At 41.9% G+C, this 20627-nt stretch overlaps 1 long non-coding RNA gene across 7 annotated transcripts in view; it reads left to right on the top strand.

Annotated features, from left to right (window-relative positions):
• Window positions 1–20323, top strand: part of LOC119020529 — a 154716-nt gene extending 134393 nt beyond the window's left edge. For 6 of the 7 annotated variants that reach the window (XR_005075352.1, XR_005075354.1, XR_005075355.1 and 3 more), the window contains 2 exons: window positions 13930–19241; window positions 19341–20323. This is a non-coding gene — a long non-coding RNA (uncharacterized LOC119020529). Of the gene's footprint in view, window positions 1–2746; window positions 2832–13929; window positions 19242–19340 lie in introns of those variants that run through there. The other variant, XR_005075356.1, reaches the window with a different exon arrangement.
• Window positions 20324–20627: the final 304 nt, after the last annotated feature.

The following is a 20627-nucleotide window of genomic DNA, read 5'->3' as shown; positions in this document are numbered from 1 at the left end:
CTGACCTTTCCAAGGCTTTACTGTTAGACGGCGACATGATTCTGGAGGTCAATACGGGTGACGGCTTACTGCTCGCTTATGAAAAACTATGTATGTGGGCGATATGATATAATGGGCCACAGTGTGTCACTAGCAGTCTAGAATAGAGTCGCGTTCGGCTTGGAAAGAGTTCAGATTTGAGTCAAATTTGGTAACTGTAGTAATTTTGTTCATTTGTTTAAATGAATAAATTGACATCTGCATAGATTGACAGTAAGACCTTTTTGTAATGACAGGTTTACCGAAATATATTTTAACAAATGCATATGTTTCAATAAAAGTCACAGTGGGGTCATTGAATTGTCTGTTGAGCATGAAGTTCATGTGAATGATATTTCAGAGGCTTCACTGACGCCAGAACCGACCACACTTGGACGATGATTTGGAGTGTTGTGTGCGACGATGATCTCCACCTCCATCGTGACGACACATATCTTTTGGAAGCACGGGCACATAAATGACAAATTACGATAACGGTCACACAATTCATATTGAACAATGTATGAATGTTCGCCACCAAGTCATTATAATTATTGAGTCATACATTACATTTTTTATTTGGTTACTTACCAAAGATGATCATATCTGATTTATCACAGTTTAGTGAAAGAAAGTTGTTAATTCTATACATGTGAAGCCACTTGTTATGGAAATTAATCTTTTGGAAGTGTAGAATTGGAGATCGTCGGCGTAGAAGTGCAAGTAGAATAAATGTCTGCGTTATTGGAACATGTAGAGAATTGGTGGACTAAGCACCAAACCCTGAGGGTGCAGCTATTCTTTTATTATATGTATTTTTTTTATTTTTTTTGTAGTATTAGACCATAAAAATAAACAATTCTGATTGGCTGACTGATTGCAAACTAAACTCAGCATGAGTCTAAATAGACATTGACTAAAATTTTTAGCTTTTTGGTGAACGTATTCTTTATAGTTTTTGTAATCTTAAGTATAGATGATATTTTTTTCTTGACTGCTCTATTCTTTCCTGAACTGTACCTCGCAGCTGTTGTGTATCAGTTGTTATGAGTGATACCACACATGTTTAAAAATACCATATGTGACTTTATATGTGCCTCTGAACCTTCTCCTTTCTTTAAATCTCATTTTATGCTATTCATTTTTCCTTCGAACAGCAGGTGTTCTGTGGTGATGAAGGCTGTTTATGCTGTTATTTGCGGGGGTTGTGGTGTACACAAGGTGTTTACCTCGGCCCTGTGAACCTGCAGGATGCCGAGCATTTAGCGTCGTTGATATTTCTGTCACTGCCGCTGTGCTGTTAGTTCTCTCACGGCAGCGATGATTGGTTTTGATAACAGATACATATGCATAACAAGCAACCTCACTTGTTTACCTGCTCGGCATGATGGTAGCACACACACACACACACACACACACATGCACACACACAAACACACACAGATACCTCCTGGTGTTGTCAGAATTTTAAGACGCAGCTGTTGCATCAGTGCAGATCATTTGTCTGTACAGCTGTGATGAAGAAAGAATATGTTAGCATGTAGGGATAAGAGTAGGAGTAACATTTACAAGTAAGGAGAAGTAAAGAAGTAAAATATAAATACAGAAACTGAGGGAAGTTGAAGACTGATTGAAAAAGGAAAACTTTGAAAAAAGATGTTGTAAGAGGGTAAAATGCCCCCTGATGTGGAAAAAATAGGACACGCGTGTGAGAAACATCTGAATAAAAATCATCAAAATTAAAAAGCGAGAGGTGATGTCAGGTAGCAGCGCTGCACACACATCAGGTGTGTCCAGCTCGTTTGAGTCTTCAGATCCTTTGTTATGCACTTTACAACTATGCTCTCTGGAGCTCCTGGACCATAAGAAATAAAAATGTCTTTATTAAGCTCAATATTCTTTTTTATTATGCGCTTAATAACCGTTTATATACTGTTATTAATACGAATAAGCATCTTATATGAACTTGTAAGGGCCTTATTATGCTTATTACATTGACAACAGGGAGCATTAACATACTTCATGCTCTGTCTTCTATAATCTCGCCTGGATAAACACCCCCGAAAAATAAATAGAAGCTTTGATCGTCTCTTTTCTCTTATTTGTCGACCTGTTTGCACACAGTATAAAGCGTCTCAGTCTCTTAATATGCATCCTCGCATTCAAGTTTCAAACTGTGTACACACACACACAGTATGCAGAGACACAATAGGCCTAATAACAACACATTCATACAGACTATGTTTGTTGTCATTGGCCACTTGTAGTTGCTGAGTCAGAGTGAGCTCGCGGACGCCAAGACGGTGCTTTGAAATAAACTCCCTCCAGCTGGTCCAACATTCCTCATCGTTCACACTCTGTCTCGTCTCAGTTCTTTTTATCTCTTATTTGGCTTAATGTCTTTCGCCGTCCTTTCCTTTTCCTCTGTTTTTCCCCTCCCTCAATTATATACTCCCACTTTTTCTTCCATCCCGATCATCTTTCCCTCCTCGTGTGTCAGCGAGCAGACGGCGACTCTGACGAACAGACAGCCAGACAATTACCTTTTTCCACAAGAGTACATTTGATTATCTCGCAGACTTAGAGTGTACAGCAGGTGAGCTTTGTTTCGTCTCACAAATTCAACTGACGGCGCTCACACACAGTGACACACACAAACACACACACACACAGCAAACCTCATTCGTCTGAGCTAATTTGAAATGCATTTTTTTTTTTTTCCTCACAGCCCTGTTATGATGAACGCAGCAGGTCTGCCTCTGATTGTCTCCGGCGCCGATCGATGTCAGTCATGCAGACAAACAGACAAAGTGATGATGGCAAGTAGGGATTTGATAATTTAGGCAAAACAGCTCCGCCGAGGAAATAGGTTTTGGTTTAGGTGATGAGGCAGGTGGGGGATGAAAGAGGAGAAAGAAGATTGGGTCTGAGAAATGAAGAGAAAAATTAAGAAGAAAAGGAAAAAGTAATCAGTGGTTTCAAACAGCTGCTGGATGCTCCGTTTAAACAGTAGGAACACACACACACACACACACACACACACACACACACACACACACACACACACACACACACACACACACACACACACACACACACTAGCATGCGCTTGGAACATGTACACACATTGCAATCGTGCACATGTACAGAAAACACATGCTACAGGCCCACATGCTCACACACATTCCGACACAAACATGCACACACATGCGAGTGCATCCCTGCAGACTTCCTCTCCTCCTCTTCAGTCGGGTTGACAGCCTTTAGATAAATCACTCGCCGGAGCAGCGAGCGAGCGAGTGAGCTGGCTGTTCTACCAATTATTTTAATGAGAACATAAGCTCGCCCAATTCATCTGAGCTCCGTTCAAAGTACCCCCCTCAGGGAAGACAAAATCATGCTGCTTAAAGAGTTTTGTTGGCTCTTTTGTTTTGCCTCAGAAAATCCGTTATGAAACAAAAACTGTTTTGTTTACATGTCGGATTTGCTGGGATGAGAATTTCGGGTGTTGCTGCGCACACACACACACACACACACACACACAAAAAACAAAACAAAATGGTGATGCATACCGAGTCTGGAAATGCTGCATAGGAGCTCATCGGGTATCAAGACACAAGCTTGATACCCGACAAGCTTCAGAAGAGCAAGGCACTGACACACTTGTGTTCTCTTATCCTGCAGGACGTGTGAATGCTCGTCAACAAGGTTACAAAAATGGCAGATCTGAAGTGAGTGAATGATTTGACGTGGGAGGCAGGTCGGCCTGTGCGACGGTTACAGAAATTGTTTCTTCTGTGAAATGCTGCAGATTCAATCTCCAACACTGATGCAACTGATCTGTTTCAATTCACAAGCTGATCTGAAAGACTTCCTCGTATCTCAACTTCACCAGAAGAAGCTTTTCTGTGACTTGAACGTGTTTTGAGCTTCCACCTCGTAAGCTCTCGAGTTCACACTACAGGATTTCAAGCCCAGATCTTCCAATGGGTGTTTTTTTTAAAAAAACCTAAGATCAGAGGCAAATTGGCACTCACGCCTATAAATGATCGTCTTTGGGAGAACCGATCAAAGACGTGATCCAGGAGCTCTATGACAGCATACTGAAGGAGGATACCTGTCTAGTTGAGTTGGACACATGTTTGGGAACTATGAATGAGATATTGCCAGAGCTCTGCGACAGCAAAGTAACAAAAAATGGGAAAAAAAAGACGGGCTTACTGTCTGGCTCCCCCTGTGGTAGCGTTGGATCTGATCGGTTGAAGTAAACCAGGGAAAAATAGTGAATTTTTCTAGCGCCGTCTCCCAGGTGGCTCTGCCTATCAACGTCCACATTGACATTGTAGTCCACAAAAAGACACCCACAAAATCTATTCTTTTTTTCTAGCTACGTTGGCGCGCTTGATCGATTGTTACATTCTTACACAGTATTCCTAACTTCATTGTTTTGGACTGGAGACTGGAGGGCAGCCAGTTCACCTCTCGAGTGCTGTCCAGCCCAGTGGTCGGAGTAAAATGTTCCCAGTTAATGTGTCTGTAAACCACAGATGGATTTAAATGTGTGTGTGTTGTATCAGGCAGTGGAGGGGACGCCAAACAAGTGACACCACTGGTATATAGACGTCGTGTTTGTGGCGAAGAAAAACTGCTATTTTTTATTAGATATTGGGACATCTTTACCAAAACAGGTATTTCAAACTGAAACGTCTTTTCAGCTCCCTAACTGAGTGTTTTTTGTGCTAAAACATATCCAGATCTTAAGCACAGCATTGCCACTTTATTCGAATGACTGAATTACACACTATACAGTATGTTTTTATTTTTCATGTTTTTAAAAATGTGTCTGTAGTGTGAATGTAAGGCTCACAGCTGCTCCTGTCATTTTAAAAGCTCTTCTTGCTGTGATTTCTTATAATCCAAACAGTCTGGATCAGAAATTCCTCTTTGTTTATCGCTCCGTGATGATTTTAGATTTGTGCTCACAGCAAACCCCCCAAAAATATGCAGAGTTCAGAGGTATTATTCACACAGGGGCCAAAAACCAGGCACACACACACACACACACACACACTCACACACACACACTTCAATCCAACTCCTCTCTAAATCTCTTTGAGAGGAACAAAGATCAAACCTGAGCTGGTAGCGGGCGGAAAGAAAAGCTGACTGAGAAGCTGACTGTAAATCTGAGAAATAAAAGAATCCTTGAACATCTTCTGCTTTCCTTCTCTCCTCGAAAAAAAAGAAAGAAAAAAAAGAAAAAAGATGGATCGGTATGAAAAGAGGCAGAGAGAGAGAGAGAGAGAGAGAGAGAGAGAGAGAGAGAAACAGAGGAGCCACAGAAGACAGCATGTGACAGTGAAATGTTAAAAGAGAAATGACAAATGAGCTCGTCCAAGATGGACGAGGAATGAAAGAAAGACAGGAATGAGACGGCGAGCAAACAACGGGGGAAAATTGAGAATATTAATAGAGGAAAAGAGCCCAGCTGAGGGGAGAGAGAGAGAGAGAGAGGAACGCAGTTTTACTGTCCTGCTGCTCATGATGGGAGACGGAGAGATAATTAAGAACAGGGGATCTGCGAGGTTCATCATTAAGTTGAAGATATTTTAAGGAGAGTTAAGTAATCCGTGACCTTTACAGGACCACGGACAAAGACGGGACCGAGGAGAGAAAGAAGCACGTGTGCAAATTCCCTCCTGTCGTTCTCATCTCTTTCATCCTCCTTTCCTTTTCAGTTAACCTCTTCCTCTCTCTGTGCACCTCCCTCCATCCTCGCCATCACTCGCTTCCTCCAAGCTCCGTCTTCCTTTCTTTCCTTGCCTACTTCCCCTCCCTCGTACTCCTCCCTCCTCTTTTCCACTTCACCCTTTCACTCTGTCATTAACTTTCTTTACCCTCTTCCTCTTTCTCCTCCCACCGTCTCCCTTTAGTATTTCTAATCCACAAGGACCCTCCGTAATGACAGTGCGCAGATTCAAAAGGCCTCGCAGGCTTCACGCCGAATTACCCGGTTAACCACACACACAAGCATGTATGAGCCGGCGAACACACACACACACACACACACACACACACACACACACACACACACACACACACACACACACACACGTGCTGATGTGATGCCAGCTAACGAGGGAAATGCATCAGCCGCTAACGAGGAGCAAAGCACTGACAACACCTTGTAGTTTAACCACGTCTGCTAATCAGGAATGAAAGCTGAACAGTCCCATGCACATTTGCATGTTCTGACGCACACACGCTGCTTTAGGTTTGGTTTTAGCATGAATTCTTTTGATTGGTGATCGTCATTGAAGGAGTCATGGTGGGCATCGCTTAGTTAGATTGAGAGTGACGGAGCTGGGAGAAAGAGAGAGGGAGGAGAAAAAAAAGAGGGACGATGGGCACGGATGGAGCTCTGTGGGTCAGAGTCTTAGTCCAGGAAACAATGTGGAGGGAATTTTCTGAATTATTCTCCCAAAGAACAATGGAAGATGGAAGATATTAGGCATCCAGTTAAATATGTATGATGTATGAATTCTCAAACAACCAGACCTTTGTTATACATTTTTGTTGAGTCCACAAGTATAATAAGGGTAACTGTGCTTTCAATTTAGTCGCCTGTTGCAATAACTTTTTCCGCGCCGAACATCCAGATTACCTCGCTGTACATTAGCTGTACATTAGCTGTACATTAGCTGTACATTAGCTGTACATTAGCTGTACATTAGTGATCAGCAGCATGTGCAGAGGGTGTGTGTCTGTGTGTTTAAAGTCGGGTCGACCCCTGCTGAGCTCAGCACTCACCAGAGACTCCGGTTGTCTCTCTCCTTTTTCCTCGCTACTCTTTAATGTCATGTTCATGAAGTAAAATCAGACTGTCAGGATATTTGATAGCTGTTATCATCGAACACCTGTCCCAAAAAATAGGCAGGTATGGGCCTACAACCTTTACTGAGGTTGGTTATTTATTGAAGTGAGCAAAAGTTGACTTTTCTCTTAAAGGTTTTATTTACAAAGGACAGGAATGACAGGAAATGTGATGAGAGAGATACAGGATGTCATGCAGCAAAGGGCCACAGCACCTTCTGTCCGTTGGATGAAACTGAGCTCCTGTTGTGCTCCGGTTGACGTGATAATTGTGGAAACTTTAAGGTTGCTTAAATGTAGGAGAAATATAGTCTAAATGATATATAGTGTAAAGCTCGACTGGGACAAACGATGTAAACAAACCTCTGTCACCATGTTCATATCACCAGCAGTGATGATGGCAACAACTCACAAAGACAGGTTGTTAATAATTTAATCGTGTTTCTGCTTCAGCTAAAATATGAAAATGTTTAAAACTGAGAGTCAGTGATAGTGATATATTGAGGTTATTCCGTCTCATGGCGCCGTTGAAATGGATCTGAGCTGTGAGCGTTATTATGAGAAGAATCGCTACAGTTGGTTCATTTTATTTGAGTCTCAGCAAAAAAAAATTAATTTTCCTTTTTCAGGCAGTATTTATTTATTCACTCGCTTCATCGCACTGTACTTCACAGGAATTATACTGCGATTCGGTCACATGTGCCGCGTGTTTCTATCTATTTTGTGTGCATTTGTGTGTGTCTGTGTGCCTGTGGTTGTGTAATGTATCAGTATAGGTGCTCTGTGTTGTGGTAGAAAACGCTGCTATCTCCTCACTGCAGCTGGATGGAACACAGATTGGAGCAGAGCTATAAATACTCTCTCTGAGACACACACACACCATAAATACACCTTGACGCTGAGCTTGAGCTCAGTCCGCTCTGCCAAACCCGATTAAACAGGAAATAAATCACTCTAACACACACACACACACACACACACACACACACATAAACTCAAACACACATACACACACACACAGATTTTAGCACATACACTTTAACGGACTCATTTACCTGAACACATGCACATGAATACGAAGGGAGAACACTTGTTAGCCCTTGCTGCTGCTTTTTGATGTTTACTGGTGAAAACAGTTTGAATACTTGTAGTTGAAGTCAACACTTAAAGGGATAAATCTGATTAAAAAAAAGAGAAAAAAAAGTAAAGTAACAGTGTAACTGAATGCTGGTGTGATTTCCAAATTACTTTTTACTGTGATTTAGTCATAATTTTCCTAGTTTTTTCAGCCCTACATCGTTATCCTGTACTTCCAAGACATCCTACGCTGTGTTAGTCAGTTGCCCATACAGGGATGACAAGGTAACACCCCTGAATGTTTTCAGCAAGCTCTCCTTAGAAGTCCAGACTTTGCATATGCATTATTAGTTTGAACACACAGCCAAACATGTGCTAAACTGACCCTAGACGGGAAAGTAGAGCATCGTTGTTTGAAACTGAAAGCCACTGACCAGGCAGCTGTACTTGACAATTTGGGGGTGAGAACTGTAAATCCACCATCCAACATGAAAGTCTTTACATACTGCATAACTGCAGTGTGAATGAGATGTGACACATATTGTAGAAATGTTGATATTGTACATAAATAAGGGTAAATGTGGTTTGCAGAAGGAGGATGCTTCTCGAATTCTAGGCATCATAATTGTAGGTTTAAATGGCCAAGTCGAGGTTTAGTTTAAACACTCTGCTGCAGTGACAAATATGAATCTGAAATGGAAGTTGTATTTTTATTCTGTAAATATAAATGAATAGATTGAAGACGATGTGGGTGTGAAAAGTCCGGTCCGGTCGCAGTGATGACGAGACCAACACAACTCTGAGATGAATCTAATCACTTGCATGCTGATTCGTTTCCACAAGTGACCTTTTTTACTTCTCAACGTGGACGAAATAAACATTTTGGCTGAACTCGGATGACTGAGTTGTGGTTTGGGGGGGGGGGCATGATCTCTTACATCAACACATTGTTTACTGGTGGGACTGTCTTAACCTCATTAGGCTGTGCCTGGCTGATTAGCATTAAGCTCTTGGGTGCAGAGAAACAACAATTACCGATGATTATCGCCATTTATTTAAATAATGAAGCAGCCAGAGCTTTGTATTGGCAAACAAAAGGTCAGAAATTAGCAGAGAGAAGCTGTGTTTGTTTGTTTGTTCGAGTGTGTGTGTGTATGTGCATTGGGATATTTAACCACTGAATACATGTTTATTTACATTTAACTGTATTTGCCTCCATTTAAACTGTCGCAAATTATAACATTATGAATCAGCACATTACAATTGATTTCCTGGTTAAACGTCTAGTCCAAGTTGTGCATCTATGAAACAGATAACAGCAGGAAATGCTTGGTCACTTTTGTACCATGCAAGGAAAATGTCCTTGATGGTAGATTTGTTGTTTTGAGAACAGACGTCACAAAATGTTCCACAAATGTTCCAGGAGGAAAAAAAACGAGACAATAAGAGACCGAGCAAAATAGGTTGAAAGCAGACAATAAGCTAAAACAAAGATTTAAAACAAAAGTAAACAAAACAAGTTAAGCAAGAGCAAGTTGCTGTCAGTACTGTCCACAGAAAATAAGTCCAATGGGAGAGAATTCAAAGTGTTGGAGCTTCTTCCTTTAAAAAGCAATGCGTCTTTTTGTCTTGAGCTGTTACAAATCTTATTCTGAGATAACTACATGCAAGAAACAAACTGAGGCAAACTTTCTTTGTGAGATCTTACACAATTCATAATCAACTTTCTTAATTGTTCACTGGCAGAGGGTCCTCTTAAAAGAGAAGAAGTCTTACATTTTAATTAATTTAACTATCCATCCATCCTTTTCCCTCCGGCCATCAGGGTATTCCACATGTGCCTCTCATCTTCCTCCACGCATGTCCGAGCTCCTCACCCAGTCTCCACCGACAAAACTCCTTCTGGATGCTTGTGAGCACAATCTCGTTCTTTCAATCACTATCCAGAGCTCATGACCATGGGTGAGAAATTCGAGAAAGTTTTTAGTCTTCTGGCTCGGCTCCCTCTTCATCACGACCGTCTGGCACATTGTCCGGATTACCGACCCGTCTCTGTCCATCTCATGCTCAAATTTTCCGTCACTGAACAAGACCGTGACAACTGTTAGGCCTTAATTCAAGGCCAGCTGCAGTCCAGAGAAAGAAAAACAAACACTTGAAATGCACTCAGTAGAGCGCATACCTCCACCACTCACTCACAGATTCCATCCTGCAGTGTTATAAAGAAAGTGAGATGAAGAATTCCTGCTTCCTTCCCTTTAGCCTTATGTACACTGGGCTCAAAACCACGACTCCATCCAAGTTTCATGACAGTCCAGTCAGTTTTTTATGTATTTCCTGCTTAAAAAACAACCAATCAAACAAAAAAAAAATCATGACGTCCTCAGTGGAGATAATTATGTTGCTGGAGATTTGTTTATATTTCAAAACATACCAGCAGCACACAGCTGCGAGCATCACTGGACGATCATTTCAAACCCTGAAGCAGAGCACCTATCGAGGGGCGTCCCGATGTCAGTGGGAGTGAGGAAACAGCAGGTGGTTGCTGTAACCTCCTCGGCTGAGTCTCCCGACACAATGTGGAAATCGGGCACAAATTGCTTTACAAGCGGCTCTCAGAGGGAGAAATTAAAACATAAACAGAGAAAACAACAAAGAAACAATATTAAGAGCGATAACTCTCATTTAAACACGCAGCCGCTGCATATTTGTCAAAATTAGTCCTGCAAACTGGTGCCAAACACTCTGTCTAACTCATTTAAAATGGAAACATGTCTCTAATGTGATGCTGCAGGATTCCAGTGATGGAGCTCCGTTTTTGTTTTTTTTTTTCCCCCCCGTTTGAATGTGAGCCACTGATTTGGCCTTCAGTACAAGCCTGCCGCCGCCGCCGCTGCTGTTGTTGTGGTGAATCACAGTGTTTCAGTGCGATAAGGGAACGGCAGCAGCTGAATGCTAACAGGCCGATTGAAGATGGTGGTAATTACTGTCTCGCCTTCGCCATGGAAAGATATCTGTTAGCATGTCACGCACAATTGTCTTCAGCTTGTGTTGATGTGTGTGTGTATTTCAGCGTAAAGCCTTCAGGTGCTTTTGCCTCTGTGTGTGTGTGTGTGTGTGTGTGTGTGTGTGTGTGTGTGTGCGTGTGTGTGTGTGTGTGTGTGCGCTCATTTCGATGAGCTCATCTGTCTACAAATGGATACCTCAGTGCACTTGTGTGTTTATGAGTGTGTCCGTTCAGTTTTGCGCCTGTTATGTTTGCATTTTGTTCGTGTGTGTGTGTGTGTGTTAGGTGTGTGTGTGTGTGTGTGTGTGTGTGTGTGTGTGTGTGTGTGTGTGTGCGTGTGTGTGTGTGTGTGTGTGTGTAAAGGCATATAAATGCAGCACAGTGATAGGTGTGGCAGCAAATGAGTCTGTTCCTCCATCATGCACCTTTCTGCTTTTTGTTTTATCATTTTTGTTTCTTTTTTTACTCTCTCTCTCTTCCTCACACACACACACACACACACACACACACACACACACACACACACACACACACACACACACACACCCTTAATCTCCTTCCACATTAAGAGACACACCATGTTAAGGTGCATGGAGCAGCTCCCTGCTGTTGCGTGCCAAGATTTAAATTAAGTTCTGCTTTTTGGTCCTGTGCAGATATTCATCCAGTTGTCAACATTCAAATGTTCTTCCCTCAGAGAGGACAAAAAGTACCTCTTGCTCATAATGTACTCTGCAATTTGTATCATGTTCGTAATTTGATTAACGACTCAAATTATTGGACACATTTTCTCCTTACAAGAAAAACAACATAATAGAGCGAGTAATGAGGTGATGGCCTGATGAGTCCTGCCTGGATCGTGTTATTTGTGCCTCGTAGCTGTGTGTTAGAGGCCAACTGTGAAGTGTTTTTTATTCATCATTTTGACGACAATCACGCTGATATATCAAGGTTTCTTTGTGACTCTAGAGGCGACATCCTCCACCGCTCAGCCGTATTAAGCACTGATGGATACACGCGAGCAGGGGAAAGTGCTGCTTTCAGGGTTAATTGAAAGCTGCACGAATCGATTTTCAGCCACCGCGGAGCGAATGAACTCAAAAACCAGCTAACGTATTACGGCCTCATAAAGTTGTCATGGCTAACGGCTTGGTAAAGAGTTAATTACTTTATACGGAGCGTCGTGTTTGTTTGCCACCATGTTTCAGTCCTGTATTGATGTCGCTCTGTTCTGTCTTCAGCCAGCTCAGGTTCTTCAGATGTTCTGGTTTCTTCTTAAAACCAGTAAATGATCTCAGCACCATATAAACACAGAGTAAAACACCTGCTTGTATTAATAAGTCTGTCATGTTTTGATACACAGCTAGCAGAAAGAAGTTTCGGTTTTGAATCGTCTCAACATCCGGGTGAAAAGAGGATACGTGTATCAGCGATGTAACAGACGTTGACACAACAACAGAGCGACCTCCATCGAGTGAATGTCCGTCAGTTCGCTTTTGTTTTACTTCGGTGTGTACGCGCTCCCTCTTCACCTTCTTCACCTCCTCCATCACTGGGAGTTCACTTTTTTTCCAGTTATTCCAGTTGTTCCATTGTTACCTGACGAGGATTAGCAACCTGGGATATACTTCCTGTTTTGTTTCACACTGCGCCATCATTTGACCTTCATTTTCCAATTTTCAGGGAGAACGGCAGCTTGATGGCCGACTGAATCGTATAGCCGAAAAGCGATTAAAGCATGAAAAGGTTCAGGCTGTTAATTGGACGTTTGTGTGTGTGCTTGTGTGTTTGTGGGTGTGTGTGCCCTTTAAATTCTGTCTTTTCCTGGACCAGTTTGACTTTGTGAGAGAGGCATTTTATAGAAAGTGAAAATGATTCATCTGTGTGTGTGTTTGTGTGTGTGTGTGTGTGTGTACACAGCCTCATCATGTTATTGTATGTAAGCATTCCTACAGTCACGTATTGATTTCTAGGAAAAACATTTATGTAGAAACATCAATTAAGCTGCTCTCATCCCGCTCTACAACCGCACATAATTATCCTGCTGCCCGAGGCCATACCTCATTTTGATTTTCATTTTCACTTTATGATCTGTGTGTATTGATTGCTCTGTGCTTGGCCCGGGCAAACACAGAGCAGCTGGTTTGGAAAGTTTGCATCGAGTGCATTAGATGAAAGTCTGCGTACAAACCAATTACATGTTGGTTAATAAACTCAACAGGATGTAAATTGCTGTAGTTTGAGGGAAAGAAACTGGAGAGAGCTTCAAACAATCAATCTTTATTTGAACAGCGCCGATTCACAACAAAGGTTATGTCATGACACTTTCCAAATTGAGCAGGTCTGGATCATACTGCTTGATTAATCTATTTGCAGAGACCCAACATTTCCCCCATGAGGAGGCACTTGGCAACAGTTGCAAGAAACAAAAATGCCTTTTAACAGGCAGAAACCTCGAGCAGAACCGGACTCAGTGGTGGGAGATCATCTGCCCCGACCGGGTGGGTTGATAGAAGTGGGTGATGGGAGAGACGAGAGGAGGGGAGATACAGCAGCCGCAGCAGTAATAACAACTCTGCTAATTGAAATAGATTGATATATCTTCGTTATGAAATGGCCGTCTGTTCTTTGGACGCCTACACTGTGAAAACGATCATTAAAAAAGAGAAAAAAAACACATATTTACACTCCATCTCTCTCTAAAAGCAGCCTCAGCTGTAGCTTCTGGTCTTCTACATTATATAACTGAAAACTAGAAGAAAGAACCTGATCCACGAGTGACAGGTGACCATCAACATACTGATGTATAATCTTGGCCTGGGACTGTTCTTTCATGGATTGGGGCATTTGACATGTTCACTCCAAAAATTAGTGCATACACATGCAGGTGTTTGTAACTGTGATTAACCTGCTATAAACAGCCGATTGACAACTTTCCCATTTTTCGTTTACAGCGGCCAGCATCCCGGTTTGTTCAACATCTTCAACACACCAGAAAACAGTCAAGAGCAGGATTGAAGGCCAGTGATGGTGCTGCAGAGGTCGATATCTTTTCAGTCTGTCTTTCAGACCCAAGTGGAGATCAAGCATTACCAGAACAGAGGCAAGTGAAAAGCATGTACATGCAGTGGTCCTCAACGTTTGTCATAGCATCATCATCAAGATAGAGTGGCTACTGCAGAAACATCTGACCTGGGAATTAATCCACCTGTGAGTGAGTGTTTCAAAGAAGGGAAATGTCTAATTCTGCAGATCAGGGTGAGCTGTGCCTCCACATTCGTTCCCTTTTAATTTTGCTCCAATTTAAAAAAGAACAAAATCCTCCCTCTACATCCTCCTTCCCTCTGTCCTTCTCCTCACTAACGTAAAACGTTATCTAGTGAATTTCAGCTGCATCACCATCTTCGTTGTATCCCAGCTGCTGGGCGAACACAAGCCATGTGTTGTCCTTGATCTGGTTGTTGAGTTACTTGTTGGATGCTGTGTGACCAACTCAGAAGGTTATTTATTTATTTATTTATAATTGGTTCCAGCTAAAACAAGGGATTTCATTGGTCAAATGTATATTTCCACAGGCAGAAATCTGCTAACATCGAGGTTGGTCCAACTTTTTTATCTTGTTTTTTGAAAGTCTAACTGGATGTTGTGTATTATGTATTATTGCTGACCTGATTGCAGAAACCTTCACATTCGAAACTGGTGCTAGAGGGGTGTGTAGAGAGACGTAAATCGAAAGGCCACCAAGCTGCTGAACTTGACATTGTTATTGAGAATGTGAAAAAAAAAAAAAAAAAACATATTCAAACAGTAGAAGAGTGTTTTGTTATGACTGCAGAAAAAAAAAAAAAAAAAAAAAAGACTTTACTCAAGTCAAACTGAGAAAAATGTTTTGAATGTTTGGTTAACAGAGAGAAAACATTTTTCATTTCAAACTCCATAAAAAGTTTGACTTCCACTCCGTTTGCTCCACTCATAATAGGAAGGTCCCTGCTGAAGGTACAGCGGCAGATTAAAAAATAGTTGAGTCTCGAGACGATTGAGACGTGCATTGTGCAGAGGAGTGGAGTGGCCTCGTCTGAGCGCGGCGTTGGTAATGTTTTGTACACTAACTGTGAGTCTCCAGCGAGCGAACCAGGCCCGCAGCAGAGCGCAGAGTTTGGTTATGTGTTTACTCTGAAAATCTCATCTCCTCTGAATCAATACTCCATTTACCAAGAGCTCACAAGACTCTAGCTGAGTAAGGAGGCTGTGCTCCTCCCTCCCGCTGCTCCCTCCCCTCCTCCTGACTCCTGCTCCTTCCATCCAGCCGGATTCCTCCTCCTCTTCCTCCGTTGTTCTCTCCATCCTACTATCGCCCTCTCCTCCATGTTTGCCTTTTTTTATTTTTGTATCCCTTTTTGCCCATTTGTCTCTACGTCCCCTCTTTTTTTTTTTTTTTTTATGCGGCTTCCATTTTATCTTTTCCCAACTCCACCCATATATTTATATTTCATGACTTCATTACTTTCCTGTTTCCTACAATTTTGCTTCCTCCTCTCCTCCCTCCATCTTTGATTCCTCTCCTCTTCCCCTTCACCTTCCTTATCTTTACATCGCTTGTCCATGTCCAAATCTCTTTGTACCTCTCCGTCTCTCTTTCCCTTTAACTTCCTCCTCTTTCTCATCCCTTCCGTTCGGTGTTTCCTCCTCAGTTCCTCCTCCATCCCTCCATCTTTTCCTCTCCCCTCCTAAAAACCAATTTCCCCACAGGTCATGTGGGGTCTCGTTGTGTGTGTGCGTGTGTTTGTGCGAGTCAAGCGGCAGCTGTATTAAACACTTACCCTTTTTCCTCTCCTGAGCCGAGACAATTTATCCATAGCTCAGGGCGAGAGGAGCGAAATGGCTAAATCACATTGTGCCATTAATTTAATTAGCTTGTAATTGACATTTTAAATGCTTCACATTTAAATTAGCTGGCCTGCCGTCGCAATGGAAGTCACAGCAACTGAGAAATTGATTAAATCTCAGCAAAGCAGCAGAGAGAGAGAGAGAGAAAAAAAGAAAAGCCTGACAGGGAAAGAGAGCGACACAGAATCATACGAGGGTTGTGAGGATGAAAGAGCTGGAGAGAGGGTAAAGGAAATCGAGTAGTGATGAAGAGCATGAGGAGGGAGAGGAGAGTGTAAAAGAGAGAGAGAAAAAAAAAAGATTTAGAGAGAGATACAGTCAGGAAGCGTAGAGAAAGAGAAACCAGAAGAGGGAAGTCAGAGTGTCAGATGGAGAGAAACTGTTATCTTCTCCTCTCCAGATGTTGCAGAGGTAAGAGGTCATCTGTCCTCCGGCACGTTCATCCCAATTAAATCCCCCAGTCACCGCTGGTTCAGCCAGTGGAGGAGGTGCAGACTACACTTGACACACAATGCTTGTTGGTGTACGTTAACTCTGCCGCTGCCTGGTCAATAAAAACCACCGCGGCGGTCCAAATGTCAACAGTGAAGTTTTTTTTTTTTTTTTTTACGCAGAAGAAAGATGCAGAGATACAACGACTCCATCGTGTTGAACCACAGGATGTTTTTGTGACGCCACTTTGGTTTAAATTTCTAAAAATTGTTGCTGATTTTTTTTTTCTTTTTTCTTTTACTTGGATGAGAGAGTTTTTCACAACATTAGATATTGACTCAGACACTGATTACCAGCGACAAACGTTATATATTGTGAGATAATTACTTTTTCATTTGGTAAAGTCTTTAGGTGACAAACGCGCACTTTGTTGGAGGGAGCATGATGAAATCTGCAAAACGATTAAGGAAGAAAGAAACCGACAGTAAATATGTTCTGTTTTGTTCTGTTCTGTAAATATGTTTTGTTTTCTTACGCCGATGATGTTGAAATGTTCAGAGCCACATCAGCACATTCAGCTGACATCTGTTGTCTGTGCAGTGTGTCTGCTGCGTGTCATGGCTATCAAACTGCCACACATGTCATGACACGACACGATGTGGCCGTTGTGTTTTTCCCTTGATGCTTTTAATTTAATGATGCAGAGCTCGCAGCATGACGAACATAGTTGTCAGTTCCAGTCCACTCCATTGTACTTAACATTATCAAGTACAAGTGCAATTTTCAGTTGGAACTACAGATCATCAGCAGCAGATCAGAAAAAGTCGGCGCTGCCACTCTGCTATCAGAGGACGGTTTGAGGAGCTTTGCAGCAAAAAAGCATCAGGTGGAAGTTTGTATTAGCTGCCACCTGCCACTAATTTGAACTAGAATCACTGAAATGTTATTTATTTTTTTATTCTACAGTTGTAAGTGTCATTAACAGCGATGTTATTCACTGTCAGATGTAAACTGTCGGCACTCGATCTCCACCAGCTGTGGGATCAGTTCAGCACGTCAGTCTACCGTAAATGTGCCTCTTCAAAATAATTCACGACGTGAGTGACTGGTCATAAAATAATCCGACTCAAAGTGGCAAAGTGTTTTCTATCTTTGTGAATGTAATAATTCACTTTTATGCAAAATAGAGTTTACTCAAACCGTAAAAGCCTTATTGGAACATAACAAAGATAAACTTTAACAGGAATTAGATGAGTTTAATAGAGAGAGAGCCAGATGTGCTTTTATACAGTTCATATTAACAGAGGGTGAGAAAATGAGCAAGTAAGGAATACAGGAGAAGGACACGTAGAGAGAATTCAGTAACTAAACAAGAAAAAAAGAGAAATCTGTAACAGAGGAGAACACTGTGATGTCAAAATGCATCTGCAACACTCACATATTGAATGAATTGTGAACTTTATCTAATACTGAAGTTATTTTTTCCTTTATTTTCAGAAGAGGAATTAATATTTGAGCATGCACATTTTGCAGTAACCTTCTTTCACTGACGGGACGACTTCTCACAGAGTGTGCAGAACGAATCAGGCATCAGACGCTGACGAGAAACTTTTAGCTGAGAGTGCGAGATGAAATACAGCCTGAAGCCATATTGGATTTGCCAGAAGAGCTCAGCATGGCGCTGCATCAGATCCCAAAGCCCGACTGCTTCGTCAGCTTCTGTGTAATTAACCGAGTGGTTAATGTGCCTAAACCTCACAAACCAAACCGACCACAGCATTGTCACAACACAGAATTAATAATCGAAAAGCAGCAATTGAAGGCGTCTAAATACGTTTTATATTTTTCGGTTCTTATCTCGAGTATGTCTATTCTCTGCTACTGTATCCCTCCCCTCCACAATCTGGGGCAAATATTACACTTTTTACTCTACATGTATTTACTTGTTACTTGTGCAACAGTGCAAAAGTTTTAAGTATGCAGTGGTTTTAGCAGACACTCGGTTAAAGCTCTACAGTGAATACTGCGACTAAATAAGCTTCGATGAAGGACAAAGACAATCATAACAGATTCCCTCTCATGTCTGAACCTGCCCTGAATACACCCGGCAGTCCAGAGAGAGGAAACCATTGATTTTAGGCCATCGATCGAATTAATATGATCAGCACGGCTCCTGTCAGATTCTAATGAGCACTTGTATGTATGTGTGTGTGCGTGTGTGTGAGCGAGAGAGAGAGGAATTGTGAATTAATATGATTAGTATGGTTCTCGACAGTGTCGGCGATGTTTGCGAGACAGAACAAATGATAGCGCAGAGTGTGACTGATAGACAGGGTTACAATTTAGACGGAATGAGTGTCGTGAATTAATATGGTTTGGCTCTTCTGAGAGGAGAGAGATAGTGTGAGTGGCAGTCTGTACGTGTGTGTGTGTGTGTGTGTGTGTGTGTGTGTGCGGTGAAAATGTGAGTGTGTGTGAAAATGGAGTGAGTGTGGAAATACCAGAATGACTGTTGATGTCAGCACTTTTCATCTATTTTCAAAGGAACCCTTCACACACACACACACACACACACACACGCAGGTATCCGACTGGTTCCCGATCTCTCTTTCATGGTTTTTTAATTTCTTTCAGCTGCAGTTTTTCAAAGGGAAGTCCGTCACAACGACGACTGTTTGATCTGCCCGCTGTCACCAGCAGACAGTGGACGGATCAGATCAGTAGCTGCTGGGCAAACCTCCAGGGCTGAACATGCCAAAGTGATATTTGTTTATTTATTTATTCATTTTGTAATTGCTGCTTGATTTTTTTTTTTTTTTTTTTTCAATTTTGAGCACAGACACACTATGATATAACTTTTTGTATGTGTTTTTGATGAGAGGGATCTGAGTGTGCAGCGCCGTCATCTGAATAAAATCTTGGCAGTCAACCTTTTTGCAAACCACAGGTAAGTTATCGTTTGTGCACATTTCCTGCAACATATTGACATTTCTGAAATACGCATCATTTCACATGCTCATTAAATGTTTGTGACCTCTCACATCAGGAGGTGGAGGGGTGATCTGAGCAGGCCAGTCAGCGCAGAGCTCACCGCCTCGTGATCTTTCCACTTCGTGTGCAGAAACCACCTGCGCTGCACCTGGACGACTCCGTCTGCCTACCAGCCAGCCGAGCTCGTCCACTGTTCACCCTTCCATAACCTCTCTATATATTCCTGTACACCTTAACTACATCCTCCGATCTCTGCATCCATGTCCAGACAGAAAAAAACTCCAACATAACATTGTTGCTAATAAACAACAGTTAGAAAATGCTTTACAGTAAGAACAGAGCCGGATTAAACACAAACCAAATAAAACGCGCTAGAAACTAAAGGCTTAAAACACAAAGAGCGTAAAATAGAATGCAAATGAAATGTTCAATGGCAAGTTTTAAAAAGTGGCTTTTCAAAAAGCGATTCAGAAGACGAGACTGAGATTGTGGCCATGATCTCCACAAGCAGGTCATTTCAAAGTCGAAGAGCACTGACTGCAAAATCTCTGTCACCTTCTGTTTTATATAAAAGTCTAGACAACAAGGAAGTATACAGGAGGAAGCGGGAGGAACATGTGGCAGTAAAAGATCTGTTAAATAACTTGAATCAAAGTGCTTTGTCGTAATCAATGAAATCCTTAAATCAAATCTAGCAGCAACAGATCTGTGTGGTGTGATCGTAATGGCTTTCAGATGTTTGTCAGAGCGAAATGGTCTGATCCTTGAAATGTCTCTTGAGTTTGTGAATGCCGTATTGTTGGTTTTGAACAAAAACGACAACAATATTTCTGCAGTGAGTCACTGAATGGAAGAGAATAACGAGGCTGTTAGATATCTGGGCTTTTGTGCAGGCTCGTCCTGGAGTGATAACCTCTGTCAGCATTAAGCTGCAGGAAATTGTGTGATATCCATCATGATGATGAATGAGAGTGAGTATCAGTGTCTAACAGGCAAACATGCACTTTAAAAGACAAAATTAAAACAGATTGAAATTAACTTTTACGGTGTGTTGGTGGACTTTGTGGGACATTTTTACTTCAGCCGTACAGGAGCACGAGACTGGAGCTCCTCAAAGCTGCACGAAATGAGTCTGTCAGAGCAAAACATTTAAAATACTGCATGTTTGCTTCTGAGCAGATGTGTCTCCACCATGCGAACACAGAGGTATCCATTTGGAACACTAAGTTGGGTTTCACTGGAAATCTGGCAACAACAGATGGTGAAAGAAATGACAAGCTGTAGGAAATTATATTATTTGAGGCTCCTTTTCTACATGCGATTTTGAAAATACTGACTTGGA

This window comes from Acanthopagrus latus, chromosome 6 (assembly GCF_904848185.1).
Source record: "Acanthopagrus latus isolate v.2019 chromosome 6, fAcaLat1.1, whole genome shotgun sequence".
NCBI lineage: Eukaryota > Metazoa > Chordata > Actinopteri > Spariformes > Sparidae > Acanthopagrus > Acanthopagrus latus.
The sequence above is the reverse complement of the archived record's forward strand: the minus strand, read 5'-3'. Positions and strand labels throughout refer to the sequence as shown.